The sequence below is a fragment of the Bison bison genome, unplaced genomic scaffold, assembly GCF_000754665.1.
Source record: "Bison bison bison isolate TAMUID 2011002044 unplaced genomic scaffold, Bison_UMD1.0 scf7180017864518, whole genome shotgun sequence".
Taxonomy (NCBI): domain Eukaryota; kingdom Metazoa; phylum Chordata; class Mammalia; order Artiodactyla; family Bovidae; genus Bison; species Bison bison.
The window spans coordinates 12146830-12165635 of record NW_011495071.1 but is presented as its reverse complement, the minus strand read 5'-3'; positions in this window follow the sequence as shown (position 1 = coordinate 12165635).

The following is an 18806-nucleotide window of genomic DNA, read 5'->3' as shown; positions in this document are numbered from 1 at the left end:
AAGAGCTTGTTGGTATATGGCCTGAAGAAGAAAATGATATATATTCTAGAAGTGTCCGCACTTATGTAAGGAAAGGAGTACAGTAAGAATCTAAATTTGTGTTTGTTTTTATTTGCATAAGTAGATGCTGGAAGGATCTAGGCAGAGGGGCTTCTTGTGGAGGGACGGGGGCAGGTGGGGGGTGGGCTCAGGAGTAAGAGCAAGACTAGGGCCGGGTAACTGTTTCTATCTCGAGGCTTTCTGCATCATGAGAATGCTACCTATTAAATAATGAAATTAAATGCAAATATACTCTAGAGAAAGATAAAACAGGCACCGAACCCACAGTTTTCCTTCTGCGGGGGGAACAGTTGGAGAGAAGAGAGTGCAGCACCCTGCTCCTCCATGACCTAGACATGGGGGAAGGAGAGGGAGCAGGCAAGCCCACTGACTACAGAGCGACCGGGGGCCTGGACACTTACGGCCTTTCTCAAGGCCACCCTGAGACTCTCAGACAGAACTGGCACCGGATTCTCCATGCCCTTGTCTTCCAGCCACAGGTGGAGCTGGGTGCTTTCTGAAAGGGTGTATGACCACCACTCGTCTTTAACAAGGGTGAGAGGCTCAAGTCAACCAGTTGGTCTGTTTCATTTTTTATTGTTCTATGCTTCTCCCAACAATTGGAATGATTTCATGAAAATATAAACTTGAGCACATTGCTCAAATGGCCCCACCAAGTGCCCTTCCTTCAGGCAAAGTCCAACACCCCCGGCATTTACGGTTCCTAAGACCATGCTCTGGAGAAGGCAATGGCACCCCACTCCAGTACTCTTACCTGGAAAATCCCACAGACGGAGGACCCTGGTGGGCTGCAGTCCATGGGGTCGCTGAGAGTTGGACACGACTCAATGACTTCACTTTCACTTTTCACTTTCATGCATTGGAGAAGGAAATGGCAACCCACTCCAGTGTTCTTGCCTGGAGAATCCCAGGGACAGCGGAGCCTGGTGGGCTGCCGTCTACGGGGTTGCACAGAGTCGGACACGACTAAAGCGACTTAGCAAGACCATGCTCGTGGACCCTCTATCTCATCTCCTGCCCCCTCTGGAGGCATCACACCCTCCACTTGATATAATTTCCTCCCCAGTCAGAATTTTTGTACCTCTGTGGCCCTGCTCACGCTGCTGCCCCTGTCTGGAATGCCTTTCCCTCTTTTCTCCCTTGGGTGGATTCCTACTGACCCTTCAAAATCAAATGCTGCCGTCTCTGCTAGGAAGCCGCCTCTAGTTCTGGCCTCGCCCCAGCCCCTTGTGGTGAGACCCAATGGAAACGTGGACCTGAGACAAAGCTTGCCCCAGACACATTTCTCAAGCTACATAACACACAGAAACTATATGGGATTAAAAGCAACTGTGTGCACGTGCAGCTGGGGCGAATTCTGGACCAACAGATACAAACACAAAACTCCCAACTGCCATTTATGAAGCGCCAGAAGCAAAAATTGGGTGTCGGGAGCAAAAGCAGGGTACTGTGCATGCCCCTGATACTCAACAGCATCAGAGGGGTTGGCAAACCACCTAAGCCACTCCTCGACCTCTGAAAACACCCCTACCCTCATCCCATATAAGGAGCCACCAAAGAAACCTACTACATGCTTTCACTCCCTCCTGCAGCCGGCGCAGGAGAAGCGCCAACAAAGCCTTGCCTGAATTTCCTGTCTGGCCTTTAGTCAATTTCTATTGACCGGGAAAGGCCAAGAACCTTGGTTGGGTATCAACAGTACACAGCTGGTCCCTCGTCTGTGCCCCCATGACACTCTGAATGTCCCTCTATTACAGGACTTCCCATCTGATGTCAGTTATCTGCTTCCGTGTCTGTCTCCCAGTAAACTGTGAACTCCTGCAAGGCGGGGCCCCTGGCTCTTCTCCTTGCTGTCACAGCAGGGCAGGCCACGGAGCCGGATATTTGGAGAGCAGTAGGCGGCACCTCCTAAGTGCCTGCCTCCGTTCTAAGCGCTTACACGTGCATCTAATCCTCACCACCCTAGGAAGTGGGGACCAGTGTCACAATCTTACAGATGAGGAAACAGGCACTGCAACATAGCTCTAAGGCCAGCATGTGGCACAGCCAGAGTGGGCCTACGTTTTTAACCATGATGTAATGACACCTATCATCAGTGAATAAATAACTAGCAATCAAGCCCCCGTTCCTAAAGCAAAGGTCCTGCAGAATCTAACTTCTGAAATTCCAAAGACAGCAGGCACACTGGGGGTCGGGGCCAAGGAGGGGACCCTCCAAAGCTAATGCAAGCCTTTCAACCACAGGATGGTGTGCCCAGTGGTATGGGATGGCTGGAACAAGGGAGCCCTGCCCTCCCGTGACCCTTACACATTGGCATCTCCTCATCCACAGACACCAGAAAATTCATTCAAAATTTCCCATACCCACCCCTGGGGCCACGCTGCATCCTTCCTATTACAATGAAACCTGAGATGTTGAGGTTTTTCCATGATGAGCTAGCTCCAAACACAATGCACATGGAAAGAGGAGAGATTTACCACCATCTTTCCATGCCAGCAGTCAGTGGTTTTTGCCTCTGTTCTCCAGAATTCTTTCTTGGAAATGGGCTGAAGATTTATTTGGGCATGAAGGCCAGTGTGGGGCCTCTGAAATGCTCAACTGGTGGTGAGGGTCCCTCCAGGATGGGGCTGGGCCTGGCCACCATCGGTGCCTGACATTCCCAGATAAATGACATGGAAGGATGGTCTGAAAAACTTCCCCCAGGGCCTGGGTTTCCACCATCTTCCCCAAACCTGCTCAGAGCTGCACTCAGGGAAGAACAGTTGTTGGGCCTGGTGAGTGAGACTCCTGGCACACAATCAGGACAGGAAGAAAACCAGTACCCCAGGGCAACTGAGAGAGGGGAGGAGTCCAAGGGAGAATCGAGTGCAGAGAGAACCAGGTTTGGAGACAAAGACTTTAGGCTGGAGCCTTGGCCTTGCCATTCTCTAAATTAGGAATCTGGAATTAGTCATTTTACCATAATCACGCCCCATCTGCGAAATAGGTTAACAGCTTCCTCATGTGTTGTGAGGAACAAATGGAATATTATAAACAAAAGGGCTCTGTAATCTGAACAGTGATTTCAGAACCTGGCTAACTGTTAGAATTGCCAAGGAATTCCCTTTAAAAAAAATTTACAGATTTCTGGATCCTTCTTAAACCTACTGAATTAAGAGTCTCTGGGGGGGGGGACAGGAACCCACATTTTAAAAAGCTCCCTGGGTGCTTCTGAAGCATGGCTGTAACTTTTAAAGCACTGTACAAAGGTTGCCATTACTGTAATTTTATGGTCAAAGAAATACCAGTCTGAGTATTATGCTTCAGGAGTACCCCTCTGGAGCGGCCTGTCAGACAAGTGGAAGATTTCTAAGGGCTGTGACTTCCTGATGGATGTCCAGAGAAGAAGCCCAACTCTGCACCAAGCTGAATCTTGGGTACCCATGAACACGGGAAGGCAGCCCTCCACGGCTCCATGTCTCATTTGTGTTGGCCCCTTCTGCCACTGGGCACCCTTCTAGGGAAAGAACGGTCCCCAGACACACAGACATTCCCCATGCTGCCCCCTCAGAGCCTGGCAGAATCCATGGAAGGATGCTGCAAGCTAGAAATGGACTACCGCAGGAAAAGGCAATCATCAAGGGTTTGATATTTGAGCTCCAGGGGTGCAGGGGAGAACCAGACAACACCCGTCCCTACTGAGGAGAGGCCAAAGGCTGCAGGCCAGAAGTGGGAGCACCAAAGACCTGACACAAACTGGACCACTGACCAAGAGCAGTCTTAATCAAGTCACTCCCCCAACGGCACCTGTTTTCATCTGTAAAATGTGGATACTACTTGCTTATTACAGGAAGCTACAGGAGAGCCAAATGAAATAACAGATGTGAAGGGTTGCAGAGCATGATGGAAAACCATGTGAATTCAATGCAATGTTTTTATTCTTTAAAAGTATTATAACTAATATGCCATACCGTGAACATGGAACATTCTCCAAGGAATTAAAAGTATGTGCAACTGGTTCATTCAATAAAAAGTATCCTCTGTGAATATCATTCTCAGCCTCCCCAAGGAAAAGAAGTCTCACTCTCAGAGACATCCCCAAAGAAGGGATGGCATGTACCTAAATTTCACCCACTAGGAGTTGGGCACGCCGATGAAATGCACTAAGATTTGCTGGGGAGCTATGAAGTCTAAGAGGTTATGTTAGGTAACAACAGAGGAGGGTTAAGAGTGAGCAAATTCTTTGGGGTAAAGAGGAAAGAGATCCTGGAAGGCTTTTCGAAACCACTAAGTAACAAATGTAGCTCCCACCTCCAGCCCACGCACCACTGGAAATAACTTTAAATAATGCAGCTGAGAATGTCTACAGAACAGGCAGTCTGGATTCAGGACTTTTAAAGGGATGGTGTCCCAACGAGGATCTTCTCAGGGAAACCATCTTGAGCATCACTGAATTCTTAGTCCAGATCATCCTGACAAATATCCTCAGGCAAATCAGAGCTAGAGCTGAGATCCTGGGATGGTAAATACCATCAGATGGAAAAAGAATCTATGGCGGAAAAGGACGAGTGGCCCTCCCAAACACCATGCTCCCACTCCTATCCTCAATAGTGTGAAAGTTCGCTCACTCTAAGTGAACAGAGTTCAATAAAGAGCTAGGCTAGACATTAGGAATCTGTTGTAAAAACTGACATATAGCATTTATTAATATTAATAAGTATTAGTGGAACATCTACCATGTGCCAGGCATTGTTCTGGTCCTGGGGATACAGCAGTGAGTGAAACATACAAAAATCTTCACCCTCACGTGGTTTATGTTCTCAGAGAGAGGACAGACAATACATAAATAAATATCTACATCTTATGATAAGAACTTTGGAAAAGAACAAAGCAACGAACAACGGGAAGGGATTCCTGTTTTATATAGGGCAGTTTGATGAGATCATAAATGAATGAGGGAGGGACGGAATCACGTGGACCTCTGTATGAAGAGCCTTCCTGGCAAGTACAGAAAGCCTGAGCAGGAGCATGTTTCGTGTATTCAAGAAACAGTAAGCAGATCAGTGGCTTCGGTTCAAAGAGAGAGGAGGAAAGTACAAGGAGACGAAACTCAGAGAAATGCCAAGGAAACACACTAGATAGGAACTTGAAGACTTTAGATTTTACTTTGACCCTGATGGGAAAAACACGGGGGCTGTTGTGAGCTGTGGAGTGATCTGATCCATCCTACGTTGGATGAGAAGTGTTTCAGTTTCAGGTCAGTGTTTCAGCCCGAGATCCTTCAACATATAGAGGTGAGGGGATAAGTCAGAGCACAAGCAACTGATGAAGGAGGATCAAGACAAGAGTCTCCTGGCAGGCAGGTGTCCTTAAGGAAGGAAGAAGGGGTCACCTGGCCCAAACACCACTGATGGACACACGGAGGATTGAGAACTGACTGAATCTACATGCTGAGGCCACTGCCAACCGTGACAAGAGCAGTTTGGGCAGAAGGTAGACCAAAACCATGGCTGGACTCAATTTACAAGAGGAGGAAACAAAGTAGAAATAGCCAGAGCAGATGACTCTTCAAGAAGTTTTATTCTTGAAGGATCTGTTTCTAATGCTTTAGGCTTTGCAAGAGAGAAACAGCTGCAATGATCTCTCAAGATGCTAAGCTGGGGACTTCCCTGGAGGTCCAGTGGTTAAGACTTCGTCTTCCAATGCAGGGGGTAGGGGGTGCAATCCCTGGTGGGGGGCGAAGATCTCACATGCCTTGAGGCCAAAAAAACAAAAATAAAGCAGAAGCAATATTGTAACAAATTTAATAGACTTTAAAAATGTTCCACATGAAAAAAATCTTAAAAAAAAAAAAAAAGATGCTAGGCTAGACTGTTACAACCTCTGATCAGAGGCTCTTTTTTTCTCTTTCCGGTTTATTGAAATGTAATCAACATACAGCACTGTATAAGTTTAAGGTGTGCAGCATAATGATCTGACTCACATACATCATGAACAGATGACCATAAGAGGTTTAGTGAACAGTCACCACTTCATACAGATGCAACATTCAAGAAATAGAAAAAAATATATATACACATACATATATTCCTCTGCTTGTGGTATGAATTCATAGGATTGACTTTCTTAACAATTTCAGACACTCCTTGACTTATATGATGGGAAAGGAGCTTGGCTCTAAGAGCTAATGATGTGTATATACTTCAGGTCTTTCCCTCTCAGAGACCCATTTAGAGGAAGGGGAAAGACAAGGAAAGAGAAGTGAAAAAGGAGGCAAGTGAATATGTAATATTTTAAAGAGTTTCAGGTCACTGAAAGGTTCCTAAATGGTTTCTTTTTCCATCACCAACATCACTAAAGTAACTCAAATTTCTACATACTCCAGAAAGTTCCCCAAGTAAATGTAGGACACACATAGAACTCTGGACATTAGTGAATCTCTAACCTTCACCCAACCTTTGAAGAGAAAAATGAAGTTCAGAGAGGGAAGTGGCTTTCTGGCTCTTCCAATTATTAGTTGTGTGGTACGCGGAAGTTTCTTTTAACCAAGCTCAATGCATCAGTTAATCCATCTGTAAAATGGACAATTATAATACCCACCACCTTGGGTTGTAACAAAGATTAAGATAATCAATACATGTGTGAGTCTTAGAACAGTGGCACATGGTAAATGCTCAAAAATCATGACTTTTAATTGCAGTTGAGCAAGTCCATCAGAGGATTTGCATCACACTGGAGGAGCAAGGTACGGGAGAACCATCCTCTTTCTATTCCAAACTGACACGAATCCTAACAGAGAACCTTATCTTCCTCTCCAAAAAAGACACACTCCATGAGTCAGCTTTTCACCTCTGACCCTCTATCATCCCTTTATTCATTCTAATCACAGATACTTTATTCCAGGCTATTACTATTAACACAACAAATACCATGATTGAGTGTTCCAGGAGCCCTTCATTATTTGCTTTTACATATATCATACTTTGGGCTTCCCTGGTGGCTTACATGGTAAAGAATATGCCTGCAATGCAGGAGACCTGGGTTTGATCCCTGGGTCTGGGAAGATCCCTGGGAGAAGGGAATGGCAACTCACTCCAGTATCCTTGCCAGAAGAATTCCAGGGACATAGGAACCTCACGGGCTACTGTCCATGGGATTGCAAAAAGTCAGACACTACTGAGCGACTAACACATATACTTAATCCTCACACAAACCTGTGAGGCAAGTTATTACCCCCATTTTACAGACCAGGAAGTCAGTGCTCAAGGGTTAAATAACTTGTCCAGGATCATACAGCTAAAGGCAGCAGAGTTGAGAAAACCCAAGGGCGTTGGACTCCATATGCTTACTCCTTCCACAAGCCGACACAGCTCTCAATGCTGATACCACATACTGACGTCCCAGGGAGCTGCCAGGAACCCAGGGCCCTGGGGCTTTCTGATAGGTCATTTTAGAACAGGAAAAGGAGTTCTATCTGACTTGTATTTTACACATCCAACTAGATATGTGCACACCTACTTTCTTGGAGGTATTTAAAACTTGGGTGAGAAATCCACTTACAGTTGAATTCATTCTCACCAAGCAAGTGCTGGCCTGGTGTCATGGGGGGCTGGGCCATTGCCGGGGGAGGCGGGCGGGGGGGGGGGGGGGGTGGGTAGGCGGGGGGAGTAGGTGGGGGAAGGGAACAGGAAATCATTTGCTGGTGGTTGACCAAGCCCCCAGTGACTTCTCAGAGCTACAAAACTGCCACTAACAGTCACAGCAGTTCCTGGAGAACGAAAAGCTTGGGGTCAGCCAGAAGGCACCTGTAGTGACATCACGGGGCAGAGCAGTGGAAAATATACAATCTCCAAGGGCTCGTTTCCCCCTCTGTGAACAAGAGTTCTAGAAACCTAATTATAGCCACCACACCCCCAACCCCCAAAGAGGGCAGTGGACACTCGCAAGTGCCTTTCTCTTTGTCATGCTTCTCCCTCTATTGACTGGGAGCTCCAGCCGCAGCCAATGCATGTAGCAGAGCCCACAGGATCCAGATGACCTAGTGGGGCGTGGGGGTGGGGAGAGGATTCCCATTCCTGAGAATCCTGAGCTGAGATGTCAGCTCCTGCAAGGACATTTCTTCCACGGTGACAGGCCCTTTGGCTTCTGATGGGATGCTGTGGGTAGGATTACTTTCTTACGAGTGTCGGAGGGACCCAACACTCCCACTGTCAGTCCAGGCTGTAGCCATTCCCAGGCAGGCAATGAAGATTTCTGGAAAGTAGGTCTTGGAAGGGAAGAAAGGGAAGGGAAGAGAGAATCTTCCTGTTGCTGGGCTGTGCTCGCTTCTGCTGACACTGCAGGGAATCTGGCAATACTGGAAGGTTATCCTGGGACCTGAGGGAGGAGAGGGCTCTGCCACACGGAGGCAGTCAGGCCCAGGCTGAGAGGTAGCCTTGAGGGAACCCCATGAGACTGGGCTGGACCTAAGAGTTGCCCTGATCCTGAGAGGCTGCTCAAGTCTTGTGCAGCTTGTTACACCGTGGCCTCAGCTGTGCTTCAGGAAACTCGGGCTGAACCTGTCTCTCTACTTGGGCAGGAGAGGAGACGGAGGCATGAGTCTGTAATCGACTTGACTTCCTCTGTGATCCACACAAATGAGGAGGTTGGCCAGTCATGCCCTAAGTCACTGTGAGAAAAGGGAGGAGTTTTTCCTTTTATCCACCCCCCACCCCCATCCCCTTCAACCATTCTGGGACACAGCCTGCAGCCTGTTCTGATACCCAAAGATCTGGATATCCGGACTTCACAGACAAGAATTTAATCCCATTGGGCCATATTCCAGTTGTGTTACCTGCCCAGTGGAGAGATCATGTGTCTATAACCCAGACTTCTCTGTGGAGCAGCCAAGACTGGAAGGGAAGAGTCCCTAGGCCTCAGAAGATGAAAGGGCCTCGTAATGGCCCAAGACTCAGGGTGGACAGGGAGCCCTTACTGTGGTTCAGCACCAAGCCTACTCGTGTCTCCAGAATCCCATTCCTCTGTGGGTTCTCACCAGCTCCAGCTTGCTGCCACCACCACACAGCTTTCCTGCCCCAACAGAGGAACAGTGTGACACGACCATAAAGTCCCACCTCCAAATCCTCTCTCTGTGGTCCCCACTGCTTCTAAACCCCATGCAGAAGGTGAGAAAACAGTAAAGAGAGGGAAGAAAAGCATTTGAATCTCAGCCGGTCTTGGAATGTTTTCAAAGGAGCGGAAAATATAATTATGAGTAAAATTCACGGGGTTGAACTCCAGGACCCGAGTCTTTCAGGGAGGGGTGCTGACTCTGTGGCAAACGGTCCCCAAACTAGGGAGGCCATGGCAGAGGCTGAAGGCCTTTCTCTCTCTCTGTGGTTTGCAGAACCTGGCAATGGTTGGGAAGCCATATGTTGTATTCTAAGATTCAAGCATAAACTTCTGCTGGATGTTTGGATTTGGGTTTTTTAATTATTCCCTGTTTCAAAAAAGAGAGAGGAAAAAAGGAGTGTGTGTGTGTGTGTGTGTGTGTGTGCGCGTGCGCGCACGCTTTAAAGGAGGTAGGGGGAGTAGGAGGAGGAGAGGAGCAGTTATCATGGACTTTCTGATCAGCGTTTCTCCCACAAGATGTGCTGTGTCTCCTCTGGCAAGAGATGGAGTCAATGGCCCTCAACAACAGCTCAGCCAAAACCCCACCAGTCACAGGTGCCTACTGATCCAGAAGCTTTCTGGATGGTCGCTGCCAAAGCACAAAAAACCAGGGTGTGCCCTGTCTCCTTCCTCATGGACAGTGACAACAGAGTGAAGACTTTCCTGCAAGAGGCAGCCATCTTCCCCAGCAGCAGTGAGTCCAAGTCAAGGAGTTATACACCACCCCCCCACAACTGCCAATCAATAAGAACAAGAAATAACACTTCCTGAGTGTTATTTATACACCAAGCAACATGTAAGCCTTTAACATTTATCTCACTTAACCTCCAGAACAACCCTATGGTGTGGCTACTATTATTATGCCCATTTTACAGACGAGCAAAGGAGAGGTAAATCATTTGTTCACAGTTATGCAAACAGTAAGAAGAACCGAGAGTCAGGCTCAGGTGTGCCTGGCACTTCTGCTCTTAACTACTATCCCACCCTGCCTCCCTGTCATCAGCTGGCATGGCTTCACTGTGAGCAAGGAGGAAACACATTGGTCAAGTGTTTGAGCTTAAAATCTGCCAGCATTAGTATCTCCAGTTTTCTGTTGAATACATTTGTCCCAAGTCACACCATGAAGCAGCAGCACAGCCAGATTCAGAGTCAGGACCGAGTGTGATCCTGTGCTTTCTCCTTTTCATCATGCTGTCTTTGGACCAGATTCCTGGAGGAAGGGATCTGCCTCTCAACTGCTTCAAGTGTTAAAGTGAAAGCAGAAGAGGAAGCTCAGAAATTTCTCTTAAATATCGATTATATGTTTAGCTGCGACCTGGAGAAAGACTTGAACCTGAGTGCCAGTCGGTAGTCATTTTAGGGAGGTGGATTTGTGAAGAACTTCCTAATCATGGGATATATGCAGAGACAGAATGGATCATCTTTTAAGGTGGAGAGCTCCCCGACCATGGCGGGGTGGGGTATTCCCAGCACAGTCCTGGTGAACATTTGGTGGTATTCCCTTGACAGAGGGAACTTGCAGGGATCGCTCTTGCTTTTGCTGTCCAGTATCTGAGCACCATTCTTATTAGGGGGCATCTTAATAAGGGTGAGAGGGGAGTCCCCTAAGTAAGCGATGGGGCAGGTGTTCTCTTTTGACTTTCTGTCAGATGATATCCAGACAAATGACCTGGACTTAGCCAATCAACTCCTCCAGTTAAGGGCCTGGAACCTTAAAGGAGTGACCTCAAGTACAGGGATGATGGCAGCAGGGTCCTTGGTTCCTGTTTTCAGAACCTGGTCATCCAGGGTCCCGGCCAGTGCCGTGAGCAACACAGAATCTGTTTTGTTACCAGCCAGACGTGGTAGATCAGGTCACCGAGCTGGCCGCACATCTGGGTTACCAGTGCAAACAGTCAAAATACACCTTCCACATCCCCAGGTCCACCAAGACCTAGTGTATCAGAGTCTTCAGGGGAACACTCTGAACATCACTATTTTTCAAAACTCCCCAGGTGATTGTGACATGTAGCCAGATTTGTCAGTGACTAGAATAGTAAACTCTAAGTCCCCAAAATAAAATACTCTGATTCTCTGAACATTTCTTACCAAGAATTTGGGCAGGGCTCTAAGAAAAATGCAGAATGTCTGTATTTAAGTTTGCTAACAAGAAGCTTAGCTCCCTGGACAAGTAACATACACTCTCCAGATGCTAAGGCTTTGATTTTTCTTCTATTGCCATAGAATATTTCTCCCCAAGGGCTTTCCCATCTACAGATCTTGACCTTCGCTGGTACTGCTCCATGCCTTCAAGATCTGCTATAACGTCAGCCAACCAGAAGGCCTTTGACTTCCCACAACAAGGCCTCCCTTCACTGATGCTGTGCTGAGGGGTTTACCACGTATCTTCCGTGCACCCGAGGGAAAGCATCATCTCCACCCTGAGCCCCGACTTCCCTGCCTGAAATGGGGAACACTGACCAAGCTCCTTTGTCCAGTCTCACAGCACAAGAAGGCTGAGCTGCTGGGGCATCACGATCTCCCAGTTCTGGTTAAGAAGGCTCAGAAAGTTACCATTTATAGAGAAAAAGGATGACTTTCTAATGAACTTTCTGGGGCTCAGCTCAAAGTGTACATTCCTGTATGCTTCTGGCTCACTCCTCCTGAATGGAGCAAAATCCCCAATTCTTCTGGAAACAATTGTTTTTAAGAAGCTGTACTTGAAGCTTTACACAGTTCTGGGGTTTGTGTGTGCACGTGTATGTAAATGCACGTGTATGTCTGTGCCTGTCTTCAACATCACGAATGCGAAGGGACCTGTATTCCCCACTGACTACTCTCCTTGCCTCCCAGCTTTGAACTCTTCCAGGTGGGACACTCTGTGGGGCAGGGAATTCCAGAGCACCACCTTGGTAGCCCTCCTGGTTCTCAACAAGGCTGGAGAATCAATATACGAGAACCTACTGGATCCTGGCTATGCCAACCCATCACTAGGGGATGTGGGGGGTGGTGGGGAGCAGAATGGAAGGAGGCATGAGGACCTCTGGGTCCATTTGGGCTGCTGAGAAAGCCTGTCTCATGTGAAGCCATGCCCCCTCTCTGGAGGAAGTTTCCAAGTCCATCCTGGGCATGGATCCACTGATCCATGCAGCTCCTTAGGAGAACTGACTGACCTTACCCTCGAGTGGTCACTGCCCGCAAGAGGACCTTGAGGACAGTGTGGCCATCTGGTTTCTGTACAATCTGCATCCATACAGTGCACAGAAATTTATCTTCCAGTGCCTTCAAAATGTACACAGCTGAATTCTGCTGCTGACTTTGGCACTTGCTCCTGGTATCTGAGAAGAACAGATTCAATTAAAAAGGAAGTAACAGATGCTGCAAATCACTCCCTCGTTTCTCCCTCATTTTGAGGGAAGTTTTTTTTTTTTTGAGTGGCCTGAATTACTTGATGATGAACAGCCATGCAGCACACACACAAAAAAAAAAGCTGGCATGACAACTTGAACTTGGCTCCCAACCAAGGGGAAGCTGTGGGTTCTTCCTCCGAGGTGGTCTCTAGGCCCTGGCACATTCCTTTGTCTGCTGTGGGTATTGTTATGGAGAGGACTGGAGGGGGAGGATGGGCAAAATGAATCCTGGGGTGATTTTTAGCCTTGAGGTTCTTTGCTTTGACTCTCCAGTCCTCACAGTATCCCAGAGAGGGCGGGTATGAGGACTCTGGGGAAGAGATCAGTATCCCCCATTTTATTTATTTTATGGCAGCACCTTGCAGCATCTGGGGGCCTAGTTTCCTGACCAGGAATCAAACCTGTACCCCCTTCGTTGGAAGCACAGAGTCTTAACCACTGGAATGCCAGGGAAGTCCCATCATTCTCACTTTAGAGGGTGAAGAAGAAAGTCTCAGGGCAAGAAACTGAAAAAACGGAAGTCACTCAGTCGTGTCCGACTCTCTGCAACCCCACGGACTGTAGCCTACAGGGCTCCTCTGTCCATTGGATTTTCCAGGCAAGAGTACTGGAGTGGGTTGACAGTTCTCTTCTCCAGGGGATCTTCTTGACCCAGGGATTGAACCCAGGTCTCCCACATTGCAGGCAGACACTTTATCATCTGAGCCACCAGGGCAAGCAGGGGGTCTGCCTAAACACAGGACATCAGTTCTGTTAGAAACCTTGGCTTTTTTCCCACATCTGTGCCCAGTGTGCAGAGTGAGATGGCAAAAAGGCCAAGGCCAGGCTGACATCTCCAGGGAATATGCTCAGAAGTGTCCTGGGTGGATGTTTTCCTAGGAGGCGGCCTCACAGTGCACTAGAGGGCTGCCAGCGCTCAACCTTCCTTGCCCACTTCTCAGCCCTGCTTTCCCCCTTACCCATCCTGGTTTGATCTTTGCTCCTCCCTGCCTGTGTCCTGTGAGCCTGCCTAGGACTCATGGGCAACAACCTTGTCACTGATGACCTGGGAAGGGGACCACCTCTCTGGAGAGGGAGGCAAGGAAAAAGGAAGGAAGGAGATGGATTTGAATGGGATCCAACTGCTTTCCTCTCTTTCCCCTAAGCACTAAAAACATGAAGAATTCCAGGGCTGGGATTGAGGATGGCGTCCTCCCTGCTAAAATGTATGTGCTGCAGAGATTCCTGGAATCTGAACTGCAAGCTGAGAAGCTTCCTTGCCAGAGATGTTATCGAGGGAACAGGGGCTTCCTTGGGAACCCTGGCTGGAAGGATCCTGCCTGCATACAGAGGCCCGGAATCAGGCCTGCTCAGAGTTCGCTCTCTATGAACCTTGCTTCCAACAGCCCTCAATCAACTGTCACCTCCCCTTGCCTTCACCTCCTTCCTGGCCCTATGACTTCACTGGGCTCTTTATTTTCAGAAGCAGTTGTCAAGATGATTTTTCCCCCTATAGACTACCAACGAAAGGCAAGCCTTACAGGTGAAGGCTGTCCCAGAAAACCCAGAAGGTGTGCTTAGCTGTTTCCACTCCCTCTCCACCACCTCCCCCGACTGCCCCCTCCCTCAAGCCTCCACCTGGGCTTCCCTTGCCTGTGGAGAGACAGCACCTGAGCTCTAGGGGAGTGGTGTGCAGCACAAGCTTTCTGTGTTTCCAGAGCCCACCAGTTCCACCTCCCAAATTCCCCAGGATGCACTTCCTGGGGCCAACTCCACCCTCATCACTTCTGCTTTAGTACCTTTACTGTCCCAGTTGTGGCCTGGCCAAGGTCGGCTACTATTAACTGCAGCTCAAGATCACAGAGTTCTGGAGGCAAAGGTTGGGGACCCTACAACCAGCTGGACAAGGATTTCACTTCTGGCTCCACCACTTTTCAGATAGGGAGCTTCAGGTATGGGGCTACATGTCTGAGCCTTCTCCTTGAAAAATGGGAGGAGGCTGGAGCTGCCCAGCAGAGGGGTGGGGACACAGGGGGAGAAAACACACGCGAAGGACAGCAGCAGGCCTGGTGTGGCATCAGCCTGCAAACCTCGGCCCCCACCATCTCCCCAGCTCACAGCACAATCCCGGGCTTGTTCTTCCTCCTGCTCCCAGATGTCTTCTCTAAACTGCATTCATACCTTCTAACTTTACTTCTGTTAGTCTCACCTTCCCTTGTTGTGGGGACCTGGAAGCCCAGACTGTGTCATTTATTATCCATCATCTTACATCTATGAGTGAGAATTCTCTCTCAATCCCAGACAAGTGAATGAATGAATGAACACAAACAAAAAATGGCTTCAAGCTCCAGTTTTCTGAGACTTTGTGATAATCTCTTCCAAGTCTCTGGGAGAAAAAGCTGGGTGGGGACTCAAATTCCCCATTTGCAAAAGCCGTGGACTAGAGAATCCCACTCAGGATGCCAGCAGTTCGTGGTGACCGCTGAGCACAGGCACACACCTGGACACATTAACCATCAGCTGCTGAAGTTATTTTCACCATCCTTAACAAGGAATCGAAGCAGCAGGACACAAAATGACTCTCTAGTCCTTCCCACACCCACACCTGTTGGCCTTCTCCTTCTGAGTTACTGAAGTTAAAGCTCATGTATCAGGCAGCACACATGGCCAGCTCTACTGGGACTGACCTGTAAGTGATGAATCCCTGCTCGTCCCTGACACCTTCACTCCTGAAATCCCATCATTCCCAAATTCTTGTGGAATAGATAGCAGTGTTGCCCTCTGACTGAAGCTTCTCTTCAAGCAGCCTACATTTTAAAGTAAACACCAAGGTCTGGTAGACAAAAAAGCAGACCCCCCACCAGAAAAAAAAACAACTGGCTTAAAACTCAGCATTCAAGAAACTAAGATCATGGCATCCAGTCCCATCACTTCATGGCAAATAGACGGGGAAAAAGTGGAAACAGTGACAGACTTTATTTTTTTGGGCTCCAAAATCAGTGCGGATGGTGACTGCAGCCATGAAATTAAAAGATGCTTGCTCCTTGGAAGGAAAATTATAACAAACCTAGACAGCGTATTAAAAAGCAAAGATATCATTTTGCCAACAAAGTGCTGTATAGTCAAAGCTACATTTTTTCCAGCAGTCACGTATGGATGTGAAAACTGTGGTGCTGGAGAAGACTCTGGAGAGTCCCTTGTACTGCAAGATCAAATCAATCAGTCCTAAAGGAACTCAACCCTGAATATTCATTGGAAGGACTGATGCTAATCCTCCAATACTTTGGCCCCCTGATACGAAGACTCAACTCATTAGAAAAGACCCAATGCTGGGAAAGATTGTGGGCAGAAGGAGAAGGGGGCACAAAGGATGAAACGATCGAATGGCATCACCAATTCAACGGACATGAGTTTGAGCAAGCTCCGGGAGATGGTGAAGGACAGGGAAGCCTGGCGTGCTGCAGTCCATGCAGTCACAAAGAGTTGGACACGACTGAGGGACTGAACAACAAGACATAAAGGTACAGATAGGGAAAGAAGGTGAAAAGTTTCAAGGATGTTTCTCCTGTTTAAGTAGGCTGGGTCTGGGGTTGTCATGAGAAGGCTCCCCACATTCAGGAGAGGGGATGGGGAATGACCAAGTGCTAAACATGTGTACCCCAGGCACCATGCTGGATGCGTTACATTTTCCCATTACTCTCTCTTAACAACTACGACAGAAGGATCATTATACATGCTCTGACCAGGAGAAAATCTAAAGTCCAGATGGAGACTGGACATGTTACATGTCTCCTAGAACATGGAGACCAAACTCAGAACATCCAACTTTGAGATGTTCTGATTCCAAAACTCATTGGGCCTTTTGGGACATAAAGCAAATGGTACTATCTATTTGACAATAGATTCTGCTGGATGCATGAACACACAGGTTACTCCAAATCAAACTCAAGTTCAAACGACTTGAGGGAAATTTTCTGGAGAACAGTCATGTGTCTCACATCCGAGGCCCTCCTCCCTCCCACCTGCTCTTCTACAGGATGTTGAGGATAATGAGAACCTTCAAGACCCTGGCTCTCTGTCCCCTTCCTTAACAGAGAGAACATGGAGTCTCCAAAGAGAGACTTGTTAACAGTCGGAACTAGAAACCAGGTGCGCAGATTCCTGGCCCAGTGCCTCTCGACTAGTATTACAATAACGTCAGGAGAAGAGATGGCCAAAGAGGGGATTCATCACAGGATCCATGAATCATGAGGACTATTATAAAGGAGCCTAGCTGCTTATTTCTACTGAGGGAGACAAAGGAGTCTAACAGATGCCAACTGTAACCTGATATTTAGGATACTTCTTCATTCAACAAACACACATTTATCAGGCACTGCGTTTAGCAAGGACAAAAAAAAAAAAAAAGACAAAAAGATAAGCTGTCAGGGACCTCCCAGTCTAGTGAGACAGAGGATCAGTCAAATAATTATCTTTCATCATGGTAAGCAGCAATTTCCAGGTGGTTCAGTGGTGAAGAATCCACCTGCCAAAGCAGGAAACAACAGTTTGTTTGATCCACAGGTTGGAAAGATCCCCTGAAGAAGGAAACGGCAATCCACTCTAGTATTCTTGCTTGGAAAAATCCCATGGACAGAGGAGCCTGGAAGGCTACAGTCCACGGGGTCACAAAGAGTCAGGCAAGATGATGATTAAGTGGTCGTCAGCAGGACCACGGTCATGACTAAGTAAGGGCCAGAACAAAGTATGAACAAGGGGCTTGGGTGGCCCAGAGGAGGAAGGGGCACACCAGCTTTCTTGTCAGGAATTTCACTGAGAAGATAAAATAGGAGGGCATTAAGCAGAGAGGGCACAAGCCAGAAAAGGCTCTGACTTCCCATCAGGGCCAGGAAGAAAGTACAACTGATTCCTGAACAACACGAGTTTGAACAGCATAAGTCCACATATATGCATATTTTTTCAATAGTAAATACTACAGTTATTTGTTGAATCGATGGATTGAAGGAGGATCAATCCCCCTAAACCCCATGCTGGTCAAGAACCAACTGTATGGGAAAAGCCTGCAGAACTGGTTTGTAGAATCTTTTAGCACAATGAGCAGAAAAATCTTATTTGCCTGATGGCTTATAAGAAGATGGGTAGATCAGTTGGTCCCAGATATTTGCATTTTATGGCCCAATGTGTTTTGAAAGCAGGGGCCAGTGGGGTTTGAGTGGACTCATGGAGCTGTTAACCTTTCATTTACGGAGAATCTTATTCTAAAGTCCCCACTACCAATTATCACCATGATTCATAACAGAAAGGAGGTTTTAATTTAAAAAAAAGTAGGAAGGATACAATCTCAGAATAAGAGGCACTTCTACTCAAGGAAGACTAGCTGAAAACTTTCCACCAGTGCTCGCTTACTTATTTCACTTTGGACTAACAACAACATTGATAAGATTTGGGACCAAAGGCAGAGTTGAAGAACATAGCCCATCAGTCCTAAATTTAGGTTTAGACCAGTTTAGATAAAGGCAAACCATTTTCTTCTATCTAGAATGGTAAAATTTTCTGCTTGGCATACATAAAATAATTTACAGGTATGTGCAGCTGAAATTCCCCATCTTACCATATCTCTTCAGAATATGAACTAAACCGTAAGCTATTAGTTTACTATACCTTTATGACTTCTTGGTATTCCTTCTAGCCAAGATTTTTAGACCTATCCACCTACACAGGTCTTCTGAAATACTTGCACTCCTCTCTAGATTCCAACATTAAGAGAACAACAAGCCTAAAATTCACTGTTCTGAAGTCCATCCCCCAAAAAGGCCATCCCCCAAACACACACACACCTCAACCCCAAAACACTCTGATGAGGATCAGTAATTCCCCAAGGGAATCTTGTATCCAGGGTACCAGAGTAAAATGCAAAATGTACACTGTCACTTCATATCCCAAATTGTTGGCAACAAAGCCTCTCCTCTAGATCTTTACGGAAGGAACTTCCCCACAGCTGCCCAGATGTGCAAACAAGACCTCTGGCTGCCTGTGAGTGCTCAGGTTATGGAAGCCACCAAAGGGGTTAGGTTAAGATTGAGAAGAGAGGTCTCAAATTTACCTTTTCAACTCTGCTCAGAAATGGATGGATGGATTCTTCCAAACAACTCACACATTCTCAAGTCCCATGCCTTAGATCTGAATCTGGGAGCAGCATTAAAAACTAGAGCTTTGGCAAATAAGAGAATGTGTTATCTTCTTTCTTTA